Genomic DNA, 21374 nt, shown 5'->3' on the forward strand with positions numbered 1-21374 from the left:
CAAGATTTTCGGGAAATGTTCTACAAAAACGCTCCTGGATTTTAAGCTAGAAATTTAGAATTCAGCGCCTTATAAACTTCAGAGTTACAAAGATTAAATAGCTGAAGTTGAAAGATGTCAAATAACATTACCCCCAGGAGAATGCAAGCAGGAAGTGAAATGAGGAGGCTTCGAGTCCTTGTCTTGGACTGTGCTGTTCTAACATTATTTCGTGTCCTAACTGGATGAGAGCTGAATCTATGAGTCCTATTCTAAATGACCCTTTGAGTGATGAGATTATGATAGTGTGTAAGTCACCTCCTTTAAAAATGTTGTGATAATGCAGGAAAAAATAGGATTCAGACAGTGGGTACTGAAGAAGGTAGAGATCGTAGGTCAGCTTGCACTGGAATTTTTCACATTAATTCTGTCTCAAACAGCAAAATCCTGACATTGCCGTCATAACGCCAGCCATCTCCTTCCAGCACCTGGGGTATATCACTCTGAAGTTTTATACTCCAGCCACCAGAAAGTTTTGTATGTACAAAATAGTTTCTGTTAATCATCCATTTTACCATGGATCTGAGAGTAAGGAGGTCCTAAGCATATATATATATATATATATATATATATGGTTTAAGAGACAGTGTAAGGAATCCATACTGACTGCTCAAGTAACTTTGTGATTTCAGATTTGCTCCGAGGAATCACTTGACAAGTAGGATTTTTGTTAACATAGGCATAATTTATGCCCTGGAATTACCCTCCTGCTATCCGGGGAAGCTTGAGGGAAGTTAGGTTTCTGTGAAAAACTAGACAGAGTAATTCTGAAGTGAGACTAACAGAGTAATGAGCAGAAAACTAGGTTGTGGAATTCTAATTAGTGTGTACATAAGAAACCTAGACTTTGCTCACCTACTTACCTAATTTTTTTAAGCTTCTTATAAGATGAGTAAGTTTGCAAGAAGTACAAAAAATACTCCCATTTTTTTTTTAAGTACAGCATATGCTACTTTAAAAAATGAGGCTGATTTGGAATAATATTATATATTAATAATGTGCTTTAATGCTAATGACATTCTCTTCCTTAAGAATTCTGCTAAGCATATTTAAGAAAATATAAGGGCTTGTTCTTAGGTTAGGGACAGTGAAGTCCTTCCTGAGACTAAAATTGAGGTGCATTATGGAAAATTTGGACTCATTTCATTAAATTAAAATGAATAATGTTAATGCCATAAAAGTAAGATAAAAAGGTTTTAAAATAGTTTGGGAGAAAGTTTGTGCAATAAAACAAAACCTGGTTGGCTTTATCAAAATGTAATAAATCTAGAAGGGCATTAACAATTTACTAAATGCAAGTTCCCAGCCAGAGGAAAGGCTGGTGTACTTTTCATTGAGATGTCTGAACTTCAGAGCATTTTAAAGGAATGCAGTTTTGTTACTTTAGTATATAGTAACACTCATCAAGTATATATTCTTGACAAGTTGTGGTCCTTGAGTTTATAAATTAATTGCTAGGAAATAATGTGTTTAAACGAGCTTGTTAATGGATGTTTATTTTCAATAAAAACACTTATAAATTCGGCGTTCTTAATAAATGCCCTAAAAATGCATCATGTTTTTCCTATAAGGTTGTTAGTTCATTCTTTTTTCAATAAATTTGTATTGTGCTTCAGACATTCTTTGTAGCCCTGGGGAGTAGATAGGAAAGAAAAAGTCTAACCCTCAAAAGAACCCATCACCTTAGCTCAGCTCTTGGCCAAATTATCCTGAAATCTGAATTGGTAGAATCAAAATTCATGAGGTTTTATGTAGCCTGGCAGTGATGCCTAACAAATTTCCCTTGGGAGAACGGCAACAGATTTTCTGATTTTTAGGGAAAAGAAGCCCTCTTCTTTTAGTATTTTATTACTTGGAATTTTAGATTTAAACATTCAGCTTTCATGAAGTTTTCTCCTAGTGTAACGAACCATGCTAATTTGAACCACGGAAGGATTAGAATTGTTTTAATGATATGGGCAGTGTGTCTGGCCTAAAGGCACCATAGGTCAATCCTGTCAATATTTGTAGATTTAAAAACACCAGGTGCTAAGAGATCATTGTTGTTCAGATAGACTGTGCCAGCCACATAGAAGATGATTTGCACAACGGTAAATCAAAGCATTTTTTAGTACACCAGTGTAAAATAAATGTCTCTCAGCGTTCCGTACCCATGGTGTTTAAATGCAAAAACACCCAACACTTTGTTGCCCGTAGAATACGACAGGCAAAAATCCTTCCTGTCTTAGCAGAATGCAAATTCTGTGACTGATTACTTATCTGTTGAGTAATCATTCATTAAATTAGAAACTTCAGTAGCTAACAGGATTTTTATTTTATGGGATTCACAATATCATCGATTTGCATTCTCTTGCATTTTTATGGCATATTCCATTGACTTCAAGATGCTATTGATGGTGAGATGCGCACTGATTTCATGCACCATTTAGAAAGGGAAAGTCACTGCCGGTTGAATCGTGACACAGTGCTCTTATAATTGAGTAGAAAATGAATCCTGATTTCAGGGAGATTAAAATTTCAAAGCGTGTTTGCTTGAGAGTCCACAGAGTACATATTTACATCCACCGCTTCATTTTTTGGTATGAGAGATGAAGTGGTTCAGATGACGACGTGTGGATTTGAGCGGCTTTGAGGACCGCATCCTGGAGGACTGTGAAGAACAAAGGAATGGATCTTTTTCTGTTGGTTCACTTGGGGACTCATGGAAGAATGATGTGGGGCGGGGGGAACAGGTTATGTTCAACTTACACTCTTTGCTTCTTGTGTAACCCACCCCATGCACATGTCTCAGTATTTTCTACGTAAATAATGTCACACAGTGACTTAACAGGATAATCTGTGTTACTGCTGATCTATTTAGACATTTCTCCACTTGGCTGCTGTAATCTACGTGTGGGGCAAAAGGAAAAAGAGGGAAGCAAGCTCAGATACTTATTGCCTACAGAGAGACTTGTTCTTTTCTGTTAACACAGATGAGAGAAGGCACTAGACAGTGTGGGCATGAAACCAAGCAATAGAATCCCAGGAAAGGAAGAATAGAAAATAAAAGCGAACGGAGGCAGAATAAATTGAAAATGGATTAAACAACTGAGAGAAACTCTGGAAACTAAATTAAGAAGAAAAAAAAATTAAACACTGTTGTGGAAATAGCAAAGTACCATTTCACCCAAACATGGTATCCTTTTGTCAGTTTCACAACTCGGAGTGTGTTTTACTGGATTGGACCGCCTGTGGGAGGAGTATAAAATTGTGAGTGGCGATGCCGTAAGAGTTTTGCCCTGAGCACCAAGCACAAAATTAACTGTTTCCTTTAAGAAGAGATTCAGAAGCAGCAAATGAGATTCTGTGGATGAGGGAGGAAGGGTACAGAGAGGACTGAAGAATGTTTAAGTGAGAACAAATGTAGGTAGTGGCATCGACACGTCGTCCGATGGTTAGTTAGTGAGAAGTAGACTCCACCAGACCGCAGAACAGATCGTATTGGGGGTGCAGCGCGCTAACTGCCCAGGAGCAGGGAAGGAGAGGGTTGCTGTGGGGTGTTTATTTCTGGAGGCCCACCACCGAGCATGGGGTGAGCCACTCAGAAACTGTTTAATGAAACCCTTTAATGGCTGTCTGTGGCTCTTAGCCTGAAGACAGTCTCCAAAACGCGGCGAATGAGAGAGACCTCGGCTCGCTGAGCCCTGCCCCTCACCCACTCACCTCTGCCTCCTATGAGTGCTGGGATTCCTCCAGTTAATTTTTGCCCACTGCCCCACCACCAGTACTTGCCCCAGTTCCTAGTGCATAGAGTAGTAGGCACTTGGCAGACGGTCACTGAATAGGTGAAGGTGGGTGGGTACGTGCATGAGGGAGAGAAGAGAGTGACCTCCTTCGCATTACAGGCAGGAGTTTTAAACAATACGTACTATTACTTTCTTCCTATTTTTTACGTGTGGTTACACAGATATTTTTTATTTCTTCTGGTATAACCTAGATTGCGTATCTGAAGTAAGTTTTTCATTATATTAAATTGTCTGTATAATTTAATTGTATGTCTCCGCGGTGAACCACAGAACTCACTTAAGTATATCGAGCAAAAATTAAAGCTCTTCTCTAACCTTTAATAGAGACTGCGGACAGCCACTGCAAATGAATCCTTTCTTATGATTTTATTTGAGCACTAAGATTAAAACTATTCTTGGATACTTTGGTAAGATAACAATATCTTCGTTAACCTGGTGAGAGGTTGTGATGTTCTGAATAAAGATTTGAGGATTTCACCTTTCTGAAGGTTTAACGCTATAACCCCTAGAGCCTTCGTGGTAGAAATGTTTATCAAATGGATTTCATACTTTCTTGTCTTGGTTAGCGTTAGCCTCAATTTAAGCTTTCTTTCTTTTTCTTTTCTTTTCGATTGAGGGCCAGTCATGTGCTGGTCCCTGGGGTAGGGAAGGGACAATTGGTAGCATTTGCCCCTGTGGTGAAAATACTCCCGCCAAGACTTGACTTTAAAGCTGCCCGGGGTTGTGTGGCTTCCAGAATTCCTGAATATTTAATAGAGCTGTCTTGAGCACATACTGCTCAAAGAAATTATCATCATGCAGTATTTTTCTTGTGGTTTCAAGTATAGGGAGAGTAAGACTCAGAACGAAACGGGCCCCAGTCCTGCGTTTAGGACTTTCTTAGAAAAATTGCCAGAGTTTTTGGAATCTTTCTTATGAAAGTGCAACAGGATACAAACCTGAGTGACCTTCAAGACAAGGAAATCTGACTGTCTTTAAAAAAGTTCTTATTTGTATTGAAGGCTGAGTCAGCCTCCTACCAGGTGACCTTCTTAAACCTGCAGAAGTACATCCGGGTATCTGATTTTATTCTCCGTGTCAGCTCTCTTGTTAACAACAGTCAGATTTTTATCTCCTGCCTCTCCAGCTCACTATTTTTGCACAAGCCCTGTCATAAGACATTAGAACAACTTATAAAAATGGAAAATGTACTTACTCATAACGCCTCCTCTCAGTTGTTGTTAACTCTTCTACCTTTGCTAACCTGGCTATAGCATAGCCACAGAAGTCCAGTTTTTCTGAGGTGCTCTTTAGAAGTAAGGAGAAGTACTTATCGGAATGATAAATAAGGTTAATAGAACAAATCTGGAAGTATATACTTGGTTTCCTCTTTCAGTGGCATCTTCAAAGACGTAAGTTATGTGAAGGAGTAATGGCTACAGTGTTTTGTGGACGTGTAATATTTGTGAAAGTGATACGCACAACCAACTGTAATATGGCAAAAGAGAACAGAGCTGTATAGTCGTAAGGTTTCCATATTGTATTAGAATCTGCATTAGCTTCCGATAAGTTAGAATGCAAGGTCAGTTCTAGATCACTACAAAGAGAACCACTCAAAAAAGTTCTGAAAAGAGATCATTAAAGAAATTAAAATGTTGTATTAGAAAATACCATCTTAATATAGAATAAAGCAGTAAAGGAGAAGTGGAAGACCAAGAAAGACACAAGATGAATAGAAAACAAAAAGTAAACTGGCAGACAGGAACCCGGCAGTGTCAACCAAAACATCACACAGGAATTGGTTGAATAATCCCATCAGAGGCAGAGATTGTGGGACAGGTTAAAAAACAAGATCCAACTATGTGCTGCCTACACGGAGATACACTTTAGATTCAAAGTCGCAACTAGATGGAAACTAAACGGTTAGAAAAAGATTTATCATGTAAACAGCCAGCATGAAAAAGCTGAGTAGTTATATTAGAGACTTAAAATAGAGGGGTATTTTCTAATGACAAAAGAATGAATCCTTTGGGAAGACATAGCAGTCATAAACCTATATGTACCTCACAACACAGTCCCAAAATACACGAAGCAAATGGACAGAAATGAAGGACCAAGTAAACAATTCAGCAGTGTGGTCAGAGACTTCAGTGCCCCACTTTCCAGAATGGGTGGGACAGCTAGGCAAAAGGTCAGCCTCAAAGACTTGAACAGCACAGTAAACCCACTGGACCTAACATCTATCTGTAGAACATTCCACACAACAGCAGCAGAACACATATGTTCTCTGGTGTGCGTGGAGCATTCTCCAAGATAGGTCCTAACTTAGGCCATGGAACGATTTATCAATAAATTTAAGAGGACCGAGAAATACAAAGTTTGTTTCCAAAGCGACTTTTTACTATATCTGCCATAGCTGGCTAGTGAATTCAGACCCTCCCCCATAATTACTGTTCTTTTTCTTTTGAACAGTTTTTTAATGTACGTTGTTGCCCATCTATTATATTACAGAAGTTTAGTAATGTTGTCTCTTGCACTGTTTAAATAAACCTTTAGCCAGATGATTCTTGGTCTTACTCGGGATGGGAGCTGACCTCAAATTCCACTTACATTCTATCCTTGCTTTTCTTTTCAGGGCTGAGGTTCTTGTTCAGGAATGCTGCTGTCTTCTGATTGCTTTTCAGTGTATTCCTCCATTAGGAATATTAACAAGCCTCTGAACTGACTTTGGTTGGTAAAACTCAACTCACATGTCCCTGAATGCCGCAAGAACTAATTGCTCTAATCTTCTGGAGAGATGCCCTTCATGAGGCTTCCTGATGCTCTCAGAAGTCGCTGCTGTGTCCGTACTCACTCCAGGCTTCTAGAACTTTGTCACAGAGCTTGAAGTTCTTTTCTTAGGAGCTCGATCCCCCCCTGCCTTTGACTCCCATGCCGTCTGTTACCGTGTGTTTGAATTCCGTAGGCTTTGTTCTTTTTCATACAGTCGCTGCTCATTTTGACTTAGCCACGATATTCATCACACTTTCGCTCTTTCACTTCGTCTTACATCTCTAGTTTCCCATCTGGGATAATTTTATTTTACTTCAAGAACAGTCTTCAGTTTTCCATTAGCGCAGGTCTGTTGTGACAAATCACTTCAAGTATCATTTATTAGAAAATGTCTGTTTCATTTTCATTCTCGAAAAATATTTTCACTGAGTATAAAACCAGAGACTTCCGGCATGGCAGTTCATCTCCTTGAGCACGTTGTTGCTGTTGAGATTGTCACTTGTGAGTCTGATTATTGCTCATTGGAAGGTAACCTGTCTTTTCATTTTAACGTGTCTTCCTGAGACTTTTAAGAGTTTGGCCTCGCCCCTGCCTTGCAGTTTCAGAGTGAGGCGAATAGGTGTGATTTCTCTGTATTTACCATGCGTGTGCTTTACAGCACTCTTGGATTTGTACAGTCACATGTTTCAGTCGTGCCCAATCATTTATGTCCTCATCTTCCGAGATTCCACTTCCAGTCTTTTCGACTCATCCTTTGTTTCAAAACCTCTCCATTTTGTTTGCCTTTTGTCTCTAGTACTTTATTCTCTGTTGTTTCTTTTTGACTCCTCTCCCAGTTCCCTGTCATAATCTGGACTTAAATCAATCCAGTGAGTTCTAAATTTGCAAGTATTTTTCAGTTCTGTCATTTATATTTGGCTTTTCAACTATACTATCTCTTTTTAATTTTTTTTTAATGTTTGTTTATTTTTGAGAGAGAGACAGACAGAGCATTAGCATGGGAGGGGCAGAGGGAGAGGGAGACACAGAATCGGAAGCAGGCTCCAGGCTCTGACCTGTCAGCACAGAGCCGGATGCGGGGCTCGAACTCACAAACCATGAGATCATGACCTGAGCCGAAGTCGGACCCTTAACTGACTAAGCCACCCAGGAGCCCCTCTACTACTATCTCTTTTTATACTTTCCAGTTATCCCTCTGGAGTTTTCAATAAGATTTCAATGTAAACAAAGTAAGTACATTTATTTTAAAGTCTCTGTATGTCAGTTCCAATATATTGGACGCTTGGTGATCTGTTTGTGATGTTGGTTCTTTCTTTTCTTAGGTGCCTCGTTGTCTTTGAATAGTTAGACATTCTATTTTAAAAACTATCAGGCCTCCAGGGTAGCTCAGTCAGTTAAGCACCAACTTCAGCTGAGGTCATGATCTTATGGTTTGTGGGTTTGAGCCCCTCATCGGGCTCTGTGCTGACAGCTTGGAGCCTGGAGCCTGCTGTGGATTGTGTGTGTGTGCGCGTGTGTGTGTGCATGTGTGTGTGTGTGTGTGTGTGTGTGTCTACTCCCCCCCCCCCCCCCCGGCTCATACTCTCTCTCTCAAAAATAAACATTAAAAAAAAAAGAACAAGTAAAAATTATCAGAATGGTTCGAAGTCCTGGTTGACATCTTCCACCAGAGAAGATTTGAATTCACTTCTGTGAGGCTCCCAGGAGAGCTAACGATCCGGTTTCCACTTAATCCAATTTGGGCGTTTGTGATTTTCCGGGGCACTGGATGCAAGTTGGCAGTTCATATGAAGCTTGCTTGGTCTACATCCAGTTCTCTCGTTTCTAGCATAAAGCCATTCAGCCTCCCAACAGGGAATACGTAGATATTCATAGGGACTCCACGCCTGGCGTGCCCCGGATTCTGTCACGTATCTACTCAGCTCCTTTACATTGTCGTGAGAACTGCCCCAGCCATTTACCTGCTCCTTCTGGACAAACCTTCCCTGAGCAAAAGGAGCCCTACATGCTGACTTCACCCTTTTGGACCTGTGCCCTCCCCTGGATCTTGGCCCACTAACTTTCCACTACCTTCCTACTGTTTCACTGCCTTCAAGCTGATAATATTTATATTTTATTTAGCTATTCTGTCATCTTCCAAGGAATATCATTTGAATTGCTTAAATTACTTAATTCTCCATCACTGTACAGTTCTTTCTGTTTTCAGAATATCAACCCATTATCTGCGTTACGTATTGCAGTATGTTTCTCTTTGTCATTTGCCTTTTTGCATATCAGAGTTTTTTTATACACACCCAGATTTCTTTCAGAGAGTTCACTTCTCTGTGGTTTTATTGCTTACATTGAATGTGAGTGAGCTTAGTGTGGAATGTGGTGTTTGCTTACTGTTTACCTTCCCTTTGTTCCATGTGTTTAAAAATTAGATCATCCTTTCCCCAAGGTTTTGAAATATTTTTCGTGTACTGAATACACATATGATGGGATCTTTCTTTGAGTTTTCAGTTTAACTATTAATCTGATTTTGGAAAAGTACTTTACTGTTTAATCATTAAATGCCTCTCCATGTCGGTGACCTTATAACATTCTTTTTCAGAATTTTATAGTATAATTTAGAATATTTATTTCCCCAAGTGAAGATTAGAGTCATGTAAAATTAAAAAAAAGAACAACTTTTGGGGTGCCTGGGTGGCTTAGTCAGTTAGGTGTCCGAGTTCGTCTCAGGTCATGATCTTGTGGTTTGTGGGTTTGAGCCCTGTGTAGGTTTGAGCTCTATGCTGACAGCCCAGAGCCTGGAGCCTGCTTCAGATTCAGTGTTTTCCTCTCTCTCTGCCCCTCCCTTGCTCGTGGTCTGTCTCTCTCTCAAAAATAAATAAATATTTAAAAATTAGATTTATAAAAAAATAATGAAAAGAATTTAAAAAGAACAACTTTTTTGGGGTGCCTTGATGGCTCAGTTGGTTACGCATCTGACTTTGGCTCAGGTCATGATCTTTTGGTTTGTGAGTTTGAGGCCTGCATTGGGTGATCCCAGCTTCTCTCTCTCTCTGCCCCTTGTGGAATTCTCTCTCTCTCTCTCTCTTTCTCTCTCTCTCTGCCCTTCGCTCACTTGAGCCTTCTCTCTCTCTCTCTCTCAAAAAATAAAAAAATAATAAAAAAATAACTTTTTTTATTGTTTGAAATTGTGTGAAGTTTAGAAATTTGAAAAGAACTGAATCAATATCTTCAAAATATTCTTTCCAGGAGCATGGTGTGTTTCTTTGTTTTGTTTTGTAAGTCTTTTAAAAAAAATAGCAGAAAATCGCTTCATTTTTTGTACGTTTTGAATATTTTGTGCCAAATTTATTCCTAGACATTTTTCTGTTATTGCTGTTACAGATAGAATATTTTTTCCTTGTATTTTCTAACTAGTTGTTTTTGGTGCAAATGACAAGATTGATATTTTTATGCTATTGGTAGACACCTACCTTCTGATTAAAAATCATAGGGATTCGGGGCATCAGGGTGGCTCAGTCGATTGTGTCCAACTTCACCTCAGGTCATGATCTCTTGGTCTGTGAGTTCGAGCCCTGCGTTGGGCTGACAGCTCAGAGCCTGGAGCCTGCCTTGGATTGATTCTGTGTCTCCCTCTCTCTCTGCCCCTCCCTCGCTCGCTCATTCATTCTCTCTCTCTCTCTCTCTCTCTCTCTCTCTCTCTGTGAAAAATAAACATTAAAAAAAATTTTTTTTTAAATCATAGCAATTATGGCAAAAATCTCTTTGTCCCATGGTTCAAAAGAGATTTCTCTAGTGTCTGATTTTCAGTGTTGCATATCGTGGGCAAGGTAAATATTCTTTATGGTGTTTTCCTAGTTCTCTAGAGTTTTGTTTAGATTTTTCTGATTTCCCTGTGACTTCCTCTCTGACCCCTAGGCTGCTTAGAAATATGTTGTTTCATTTCCAAATATTTGGGGGATTTCCACATGCCATTCTGCTTCTTATTTCTCATTTGATTTTGTTGTGGTCGCAGAGACCATACCTTTTGTGTCCTTGTAACCTTTTGGAGCAACAGACCTTGGTTTTAAATTTAAAGTCACCTGTGCCCAGCGGCTACCTGTGTTAGTTTCCCAGGGCTGCTGTGAACTTAGCAGTTTAAAAAATACTTATTATCTTACAGTTTTTAGGTCAGAGCCTGAAGTGGTCTCACCGGGCTGTAACCAGGCTGTCTGTCAGCAGGGCCACCTTTCCAGAGGCTCTGGGGGAGAATCCGGTTCCTTGCTCATTCAGATTTGGGCAGAATTAAACTCCTGTGTCTGTCAGCCTGAATTCCTCGTGGCCATGCTGGCCTTCCCAGCTTCTCACGTCACCTGCATTCCTTGGATCCTGGCTGCAGTAGCTGTTTGGGGTCGTCACACTTCAGATCTCTCTTTTTCTCTCTCTCCCTTTCCTTTCTCTTTCTCTCTCACATCTTCTGTCAGTGTATTCACTTTGAAGAGATCCTACGATAATCCAGGGTAGGCTCCACATTTTAACGTCCGTGACTTTATCACATCGACAAGGTCCCCTTTGCACGTGTCAAGGAACCTAGTCGCCCGTTCTGGGGATTAGGGTGTGGACGTTTTGCAGGGCCATCATTTTGTCTGCCACACTACCATGTAGGACAATGTGGCATCCTACTGCATTATATTTAAGGTTTTTTAAGCGTTTATTTACTTTTGAGAGAGGGAGAGAGAGTGTGAGTAGGCGGCGGGCGGAAAGGGAGGGAGGGGCACCGAATCCGAAGCGGGCTCCAGGCTCTGAGGGGTCAGCACAGAGCCCGACACAGGGCTCGAGCCCACAAACCACGAGATCATGACCTGAGCTGAAGCCGGAGGCTTAACCGACTGAGCCACCCAGGTGCCCCTCACTGCATTATATTTTAAAGTGATGCAATTTTAAAAATTCTTTTCTAAATTTCCTTTTATTGTTATTTTCGGAGCTCTTTATTTATATATGGAGATCCAAATTAAAGTTGTAACATTTCAGCACAGGCCAGGCGGCAATATGCTCTGTTTTTATTTTCCTGTAAAAGTCTTTGTTTTGCCTGCATTTTTGCAAACTGTTATCCTTTGATAGAGAATTCTGAGTGGGCCATTTATTTTTTTCTTTCAGTAGTGTGAAAATATCACTGCAGAGTTTCTGTTGAGAAATCTGCTTTAATTTTTCTCTTTGTCTGTAATACATTTTTCTAACTTCTGGGTACCTTCGAAGTTTTGAATTTTCTTTTTTCTTTGGTTTTCAGCACATTGAATATAACTTAGCTATGTGTTTTTACCTCCTTTCTTTCTTTTTCTTACTTTTAGTTTTTGGTTTTTCTTCTCATCTTTCCTTATTTTTACTCATCCAGTTGAAGTTCTCTAAGCTTTTTTGATCTATGGTTTGTTTATTTTTGGAAAATACTTGCTGCTATCTCTTCACTTATTTCTACTACCCTATTTGTTCTTTTTCCCTTTTGTGATTCTTTTTTTTTTTTAATTTCTTTTAACGTTTATTTATCATTGAGAGACAGAGAGGTAGGCACAGAGTGTGAGCAGGGGAGGGGACAGAGAGGGGGAGACACAGAATCCGAAGCAGAGGTTCAGCAGCTGTCAGCACAGAGCCTGACGTGGGGCTCGAACTCACAAACTGTGAGATCATGACCTGAGCCAAAGTCGGTCACCTAACCAACTGAGCCACCCAGGTGCCCCCCCTTTTGTGATTCTAATTCTACATTAGACCATTTGACATTGTCCTATGGGTCTTGGATGCGCTATTCTTTTGTTTTGTTTCCATACTGTTTTTCTTTCCTTTTAAAAAAAAAATTATTGTTTATTTACTTTGGAGAGACAGAGACAGAGTGTGAGCGGGGGAGGGGCAGAGAAAGAGGGAGACACAGAATCCGAAGCAGGTTCCAGGCTCTGAGCTGTCGGTACACAGCCCGGCACGGGGCTCGAACCCAGGAACCACGAGATCATGACCTGAGCTGAAGTCAGCAGCTTAACCGACTGAGCCACCCAGGCGCCCCTACATTTTTAAGTTATTTTTTAGAGAGAGAGAGAGAGAGAGAGAGAGAGAGACCAAGAAAGTGAGCAAGCATGAGCAGTTCAGAGGAAGAGGAAGAGAGAATCTTAAGCAGTCTCCATGCTCAATGCAGAGCCCATCTCAGGCCTTGAGCCCAAATCAAGAGTCTGACTCTTAACTGACTGAGCCACCCAGGGACCCCTCCATGCTGTTTTTCTTCTTTGTGTGATTTTTTTTTTTTTTGGTTAATCTGTAAGTTCACTGATTCCTTAGTTTTGTCAAATCTGCTAATGAGTGCATAAACGGCTTTCTTTGTTTCTATTACTTTTTCTTTTATTTCTAACATTTGCATTTGACCATCTCACTGAGTTTAAATTCCCATGTTGTCAACTTTTTCCTCCGGCCCTTTTGACACGTTGATTATAGTCATTTTAAATCCCCTGTCTTGAGCGTTCGGGCACCTATATCATCCCCGAGTCTGGTTCTCTTGACTATTTTGTCTCTTGACAGCGGGTCAGTCGTGCCTGTATTTTAACACTCTATTGAGGTTCGGATATTGTGTGCATAACAGTAGTTACTGGGGTCATGAGCTTTTAATGGCTAGAAATGGGCACTGTTTTTCTTTTGTGAGGTCATCAGGAGGGGAATTGAGGCTGTCTGTTCAGGAGCTGGGCTGGGTTCAGATTTTGGTATTGTTGTGTTTGTCTTCCGTGTGCCACACTGGCCTCCAGGTATTCCAGTGACGATCTGCCATTTCCCTGTGAATGCAGAGGAGCCGGGGCCTGGATGGCTTTTCTCAGTTTGGTGCTCCATACTGAGCTAAGCCGCCTGTATCCTTGTGGGAGTGGAAGTCTCTACCCCTTTGCCTCTCCTAGCGGTAGACTGCTGTTACTTCTTCCTCATTGCTGGGCTGGTAGCGGGGGTTGGTGAGGATTGCTCTCCTGTCCTGTTCCACCCTCAGTCTCAGACATGACCCTCTCCCATGGTAGCAGACCTCTCATTTTATCGGTATGGGATTCTGGTCCCGGGACAGTTTCCTACTTCCCCTGGGATAAAAGGTTTCTTCTTCTGCCCTTTCCCAGGCCACTGTGGCATTTACCTGTGCCCTGTGGGTGATGTGCCTGCTGTCCTTTTCCCAGCAGCTTAAAGTTGAAGGCTTTTGCTCCACATGAGAGAAGCTCTCGGGGCCTCGGGCTTTGTGTGTTTTCCACAGCTGCACCCCCTGCTTGGTGCCTCCCACGGTGGGTGCTCTCTCTGGTCCCCCGCCCCGGCCCCTGTGTCAGCATCTGCTGGGGGCCCACGGGAAAGAGCCTGGGTGTGCGTATGGACTCCCCCGGGTCCGAGGCCAGGCGAATCCAGCCCATGCGCAGCCCTTCATAGTTTGCTGTAGTTTTAGATGATATTTTGCTTGTTTGCATGGCTTTCGTGTCCTCCACATCTTCCCTGCTTGACCCCAGGTGAGCCGTTTCCTGCATCCCTCCGTGGAGTTCAGGCTTTGGTTGCTCTGTGACCCCAACTGTGTGATGGGCTCAAAAGAAGTTAGGACTTTTGTGCTATCTCTGGCTGTTTTGTGCCATTGTGGTGGGAGCAGCATTCCTTTCAAGCGTCTACATCCAAAAGCAGACTCATCTAGCTTTATTTTTTAAAATCAGGAATGGATATTGAATTTTATTAAATAGCATTCACCCTTATTGAAAATGGCCATGTGAATTTCTAAGTTATTCTTCCTGACATGATGCATCATACGAGTAGGTTACCTCATACTAAATTCATCCCTTATCTTCTCTCACTTGAAGAATTTTTTCATTAGCAAATCTTTCTTTGATATCTATTACGGACTGGGTTTAGAGGGATGGATAATAAAGACGGAGTCTTACAGATTTGCACTGTAATCAGAAGGTAGACAAAAACAACATGTAAATAAATAAATAGGGCATTTAAAAAGTGTTGTTTTTTTTAAGTTTAATCATTTTGGGGAGACAGAGAGAGCCAGAGCATGAGCAGGGAGGAACAGAGAGAGAGAAGGAGACACAGAATCCGAAGCAGGCTTTAGGCCCTGAACTGTCAGTGCAGAACCCGACGTGGGCTTGAGCTCACGGACCGCGAGATCGTGACCTGATTCCAAAGTGGGGCGCCCAAGCGACTGAGCCACCTAGGTGCCCCGATAAATAGGACATTTTCGATTGTGATCATAGTTAGGAAGGAAATGAACAGGGTGGGTGGGCAGTGGGGGCAACTAGTTTAGGTGGGTGGACAAGACCAGCTGGTGATAGATGACACTGGTGTTAGGATCTAAAGGTCAGAAGGGATCCAGTCACTTAAAAGAGTTGAGAGCGGGGAGGGCTTTTCAGGAGCTGGCGAGTACAGATCCCCAAAGGTAGGAAGGAGATGGGCCCTGGTGGAAGATCAGAACTTCACCGACGTGGCCGAAACAGTGAGGACGGGGGAAATGTTACGAAGGGAGGTCGCAGAGGTCATCAGAGTCAGATGGCCGTGCCATCTTCCAGCCGCGTTCCACGTTTGAATTACATGAGGAAGGGGAAGAACGTGGTGACGAACGTGGCTCCTGTTGCTCGTGGTTGTTCCCACGTCGATGCAGTAGCTTCCGGATTACGGACACACCCCAGAGGCATGGTGGGTTCCAGGCTGCCGCGGTGAAGCGAGTATCTCAGTGAAGTGTGTCAAATGAAGTCTTTGGCTTCCCAGTGTGAATAAAAGTTATGTTTATACTATGCTGTAGTCTCTCAACTGTGCAATAGCATTATTCCTAAGCAAAGACACAATTAAAGTTAAAGACACAATTTTGAACATTTATTATTATTATTTTTTAATGTTTACTTTTGAGAGAGAGAGAGAGAGAGTGAGGAAGGGGCAAAGAGAGGGGGACAGAGGATCCGAAGTGGGCTCTGCAGTGACAGCAGCGAGCCCGACACGGGGCTCAAACTCCCGAACCGCGAGACTGTGACCTGAGCCGAAGCCAGACACTTAACCTACTGAGTCACCCAGGTGCCCCTTCAAGATACAGTTTTTAAAAAGACTTTGTTGGGGGTGCCTGGGTGGCTCAGTCGGTTAAGTGTCCGACTTCGGCTCAGGTCACGATCTCCTGGTTCGTGGGTTCGAGCCCCGCGTCGGGCTCTGTGCTGACAGCTTGGAGCCTGGATCCTGTTTCAGATTCTGTGTCTCCCTCTCTCTCTCTCTGCCCCTCCCCCGCTCATGCTCTGTCTCACTCTGTCTCTCAAAGATAAATGTAATAAAAGGAAATTTAAAAATAATAAAAAAAATAAGACTTTGATGCTAAGAAATGCCAGCCATCTTGTGAGTTTTCAGTGAGTGATGACTACCGATCACAGCTACCATAACAGATATAGTAATAATAAAAACGTTTGAAGTATTGCAAGAATTACCAACCTGTGACGCAGAAACACTAAGTGGGCAGACGCTGCTGGATAAATGGCACCGATCGACTTGCTTGGTGCAGGGTTGCCACAGACCTTCAATTTGTGGGGGAAAAAAACAAAACAAAAGCACTCTCTGCGCAGTGCAGAGCACAATAAAGCGAGGTGTGCCTGTGTGCCTCTTGTGTCCTTGTTTATCTCACATTAGCTTATTCGTTACCTGGCTTACATTTTCAGTCTCTGAGTGCTGCCTTTTCCTTCCTCTTCATAAGCACACTCAGCCCCCACCCGCCTTGTCCTAACAACACCTTCTCCTGTCCTTTTCTTCCCCGGATACCCCCCACCCCCCCTTTCTCAGTGCCTTTGCAGCCACTTCTCAGAACGTGTTCCATGCTTGCTGGCCTGCACTTCACCTTGCCCACGCTCCCGCCTTCCCCTTCTGTGAACTGGTTTTTGCCATCGCAGTGTCCTAATCCCAGTGGCCACCAAACCGAGCACCCTGTTGTTTATGCTTCTGGATCCAAATGGAGTATTTAAAAATACACTCTTGGCCACATCTTCCTTGGTAGTCTCCAAACCCTAGGGTGCCTGGGTGGCTCAGTGTGTCTGACTCCTGATTTTGGCTCAGGTCATGATCTTACGGTTTATGGGTTCGAGCCCTGCATCGGGCGCTGCACTGAGAGTGCAGAGCCTGCTTGGGATTCTGTCTCTTTCTGTCTGCCCCTCTCCCACTCATGTTCTAGCCCCACCCCCCCCCCCCCACTACCTCCCTCTCTCTCTCTCTCTCTCTCTCTCTCAAAAATAAACTTTTTTTTTTTTTAAGTCTCTAACCTCTGACTTCCTGGACACCTCACTGTCACAAGTTTTGTTTTATCTTTTTTATTACCCAGTTTCTTTTCTAGTTCACCCTAAATCGAGGGATAACCCACGATGTCAGACTTTTCTCTGCTGATGTCACACTTTTCTCTTTACCGGGCATATTCTCTGCCTTATCATTGGTGTACTTCTACAAAAAACAGCTCTCATCGGGTACTTCCAGATCTATGCCCGTAGCCCAGACTTCTCTCTAGGGAAAGAAAAGAATATGCATCTATATTTAATAGATCGTAATTTTCGTATTGCTATGTAATCTTTGTAATTATTTTAAATGGATGTGTAATGTTCTGTTAAGTGCCTGTGCTGTAATTAGCCTAAGCATTTCTCTGTTGAAAATTTCTAGCCCTGGATTTGCAGCTACACTTTAGAATTCTCCACATGTATATTGAGTTTGAGCTTTGGTGGGATGGAAAGTGAATTGATTTTTTTTTTTTTTTTTTTTTTTACCCCTCCCAAACTGGCTTGGGCCTCACGGATAAAGACAGGAACTGAGCAGAATCTTTGGCAAATCTTTTTTAGGCTTTCTTGCTTTGAATCAGCTGAGAGGCCCCTCTGTCAACTACCTGGATTCAAGGTAGCGTTTTCACTTTCACGTGAACTCCGGAAGGGCCTTCTGTGTGCTGTCCATGTCTCCGGTCTCTTTACTTTCTTTTTTCGTTTCTTTAATTTTTTTTTTTTTAAAGAGTGACAGAGCGCAAGTGGGGAAGGGCAGAGAGAGGGAAACACAGAATCTGAAGCAGCCTGCATACTTTGACCTGTTAGCACAGAGCCCAACACAGGGCTTGAACCCATGATCTGTGAGATCGTGACCTGAGCTGAAGTCAGACGCTTAACCGACTTAGCTACCCAGACACTCCTGGTCTCTTTACTTTCTGATACAACATGCTCTGTGTTGTTAGAGGACAAGTAGTCCTTGTGTCCCCAAGACCCAGAAGACCCTAAAGTTTTTCACACTGATGCGTCTCTGAGTAAATCCAGAATAGTGATTCACCTTCCGGCAAGGCGGGCTTTTAAAGCCACTGTTGAGAGGCACCTGGGTGGCTCGGTCAGTTAAGCATTTGACTTCAGCTCAGGTCACGAAGTGACGGTTCATGGGTTTGAGCCCCGCATCGGGCTCTGTGCTGACGGCTCAGAGCCTGGAGCCTGCTTTGGATTCTGTGTCTCCCTCTCTGTCTGCCCCTCCCCCACTCACGCGCTGTCTCCCTCTAAGATAAATAAACATTAAAATAATTTTTTTTGTCTTTAAACACACCGTCGGGTTGTAGTTCCCGATACCTACTACCAGCCTCGGGAGTATTTTTTGCCACATTTAACTGGCAACCCAGATGCTCTGTCTCAGGAAACATGTTTGTTTTCATTCTGTTACTCTCTAAAGTAATCCTGGAAACCCGCGGATGGTGCCGTTTTACGCTCCTTGGTGCTCCTCTCCAAAAGCTAGAGGAGGCCTCACGTTCACTAGGCTTGTCCTTGGCACACGAGGTGCCAGTGCCTTCCTTTCAGAGAAGGTGGGAGCTTTAGCCCCTGTTTCTCTAACCGCGACCCTCTCCCCCGTCAAGTGGCCTTTGTGATCTTTCCGAGCTGTTCCGGCCGCCTCCCCAGTGGAGGAATGGCTTTCTGACGAAGCCCTGCAGATCGAAGCTTCCGACAGCGTCACGCTGCCCGCTGCGGTCCCTCCCCTCAGTGTGACTGGTACTTGTTAAATGAATTGCTCTTTGGGGTTCCGACCCGTTGATGCCTCAGAGCCTCTGCCTGGCCGCCGGCCCTTTCCAGGAGCACGCCTAACCCCCCACCCCCCCCCGGCCCCCAGAACGCAGGGTTCAGCAGTTGACTGACTCCCGTTTTGGGGCCTGTCCCACCCTTGCCCACTCTGACTGCACATCAGCACTGCGTAAGGAAAGCGGGTGGTATCTCATCGTTCACACAAACAGGGCACGCGCCCCAAGTGTTTCCAACCCCAGTGTCAGTAAAACCCCAGCCGCCCTGGAACCCTGTGGTAGAAATACAAAGTGGCGCCCGTACTGCGAGCAGAAGGTAGGCCCGCGCGCTGGCCAGTGGGGAGTGGGCGTATCGGAAAGCCACCGTCCTTTACGCTGCCTTCTGCCACTTACCCTGTGGTCTCTCAGATCCTCTAGTTAGTTTTCCGTTCAGTACGTCGTAATACCAGATCTCCTTTAAAGTGAGCGCAGGCCCTGATGGGAACAGCAGCCCCTCCCAGCCCTCATCCCCACCCTATTTCTGCCTTGAGGCATTCTGGTCTGTGCATCCTCTTAACTCTGGCCTCTGGCAACTGTATACCCGACATGGTAGATGCAGCCACAGCATGTGAGGATCGTGCCCTTTCCTGTAGATAAGAGGGCAGGTGAAAGCAACTTCTGTGACTCTCTGGTGGATACACTGGAGATTGATCGGGATTAAAAAGTGTGCCGGGTGCTTCGTTCTCCAGGGCCCCAGGGTCGGCCACGTCCTCCTACTCCAGGCCTTGGTTCCCAGAAGGAGGCTTCTGTCTGTGATTCGTAGCCCGAATCACTCTGTGCACACCTTAGCCATCCACTCTGTGCACGCCTGCCCCGATCTTGAGAACCAAGGTAACGGTCAGCAGTGAAGCACACAACTTGTTTCAGTCCCAGCTCTGGGATGATAGTGTGGTGCTCATCTCAGATGTGCCCGGTCCCCTCCCTGTGTTTGCATTCTCTCCGATCCCGTCCGCTGCCCTCTCTATTCACAACCACAATGACCACAAAGTCCTTGGATTTAGAGACTGATCCAACATGCAAAGTCATCCCCATGCAGCCACCCATGATGGAATGGGCTTTATCCCTTGAGCAAGGAGTGTGAACTCTGTTAAAGGAGACATGACAAAATCTTAGAGGTGTGACTGCAGCTCAGAACAAAAGCGATTAGGACCGTATTCTCCAGTGAACGCCATCCCCTTCCCCTCCCCCATGATCTCAGGCAGTCTTAGAAAAGCACACAGAACATGAAAAGACAGACAGACTAAACGCTCAGCCTTAAAATATTCCCTCAGAAACAGAAGTGTGTTCTAAGCATTGAACTTAATAAGGTTATAATTTTTTTTTAATGTTTATTTATTTTGAGAGAGTGTGACCGGGGGAGGGACAGAGAGGGAGAGGGAGACTCCCAGGCAGGCTCTGCGCTGGTAGAGCACAGCCCGATGCTGGGCTCCAACCCACGCACTGTGAGATCATGACCTGAGCCGAAATCAAGACTCAGACGCTTAACCAACGGAGCCACCCAGGTGCCCCAAGATCATAAACTTAAGTGACAACTCAAACGTGATATGAGACAATAAAATGAGATGAAACGGGAAATATGGAGCTAAGGGAACAAGATGAGAACGAAACAATCTTCGTCCAAAACAAATAAAGACATTTGAAACAGTAAGGAATTTAATAGCCTGAAAATTGAGTGACTGACATAGGGAAAAGCGTTAGATAGTTCTAGAGAAAGCGAAAGGCAAGAAAACCCCAAAAAGGTGGAAGCAATTTAAATCCTTGTAAAGATGGTGCAGCATAAAGATAATTAGTGTCCATAAAGGAGCCCATCCCAAAGAAAACATTGGCCAGAAGACAGATCTACTTGAAGATGCAAAAAAAAAAGAAAAGTTTTCTGGAAGAAACAAAATGCGTCTCCTCATGGAGAAGGACACTGTGTTCTAGGGGGAAAGACTTAAAGTTTGTGTAGTAACAAACTCTGAGCTGACTGGCAGTTAACAGATTTCAGAAGTAAAAGAATTTTGCAGACAGACAAACAGAAAAAAGGCAAGTCATGCCAAGGAGGGGAGGCCATCAGCCAGGCTGGCTCCAGGCTCCTGCCACAAAGCAAAAGAGATTGCAACATTTTGAAAGAAAGAATTGATGCATTAGCACCAAGTAAGTGTTAAAATTCAGAGAGACCAAGAGTCAACAACTATGCAAATAGAATGTAAATGTTAGACACTGACAAAAGGGAGCTGAATCCTCTAAAATTGAAGCCTGCAGTTCAGAATATCTATTTAAAATACGGTTGTCCAAATTCTTAACTTCAGAAGAATTTTTAGGAAAGTGGTGTCTCCATAAAGAAATACAGATTTAAGGGCGGTTTTTCCTTTATTTTCACTCAGCTTCATTTTAAGTACAAAGTTAAATTTTACCCTTTCTGTTTAAAACATACATAGGATGGCTTATAGAATCCCTTTAAAACTTAATGTGGTATTTCCGGGTGTTTCTGCTCGTGGGTTGAATTTTTGCTTTTTTTTTTTTTTTGAAGTGTAAGACATTTAATTTTTTTTTTTTTTTTTTTTTTTTTACAAATAACTGTCTAAACATAAAAGCTTATTCCAAAAACCACGTAAAACATAACAAAATAAGCCTATCTACCCAACTAAGCCACTGGTTCCGTAGGTTCTGGAAGGGGCTTGGCATGGGTGGGTGGGTGTGTGTGTGTGTGTGTGTGTGTGTGTGTGTATACACATACATACAGTCTTTTTTAACGTTTATTTTTGAAAGAGAGGGAG

The 21374-nt window shown here is 43.1% G+C and overlaps 1 protein-coding gene across 6 annotated transcripts in view; it reads left to right on the forward strand.

Annotated features, from left to right (window-relative positions):
- HIVEP1 (HIVEP zinc finger 1) overlaps window positions 1-21374 on the forward strand; it is a 146708-nt gene that overhangs the window by 83977 nt on the left and 41357 nt on the right. The window lies entirely within an intron of this gene.

Source organism: Acinonyx jubatus, chromosome B2, assembly GCF_027475565.1.
Source record: "Acinonyx jubatus isolate Ajub_Pintada_27869175 chromosome B2, VMU_Ajub_asm_v1.0, whole genome shotgun sequence".
NCBI classification, from domain to species: domain Eukaryota; kingdom Metazoa; phylum Chordata; class Mammalia; order Carnivora; family Felidae; genus Acinonyx; species Acinonyx jubatus.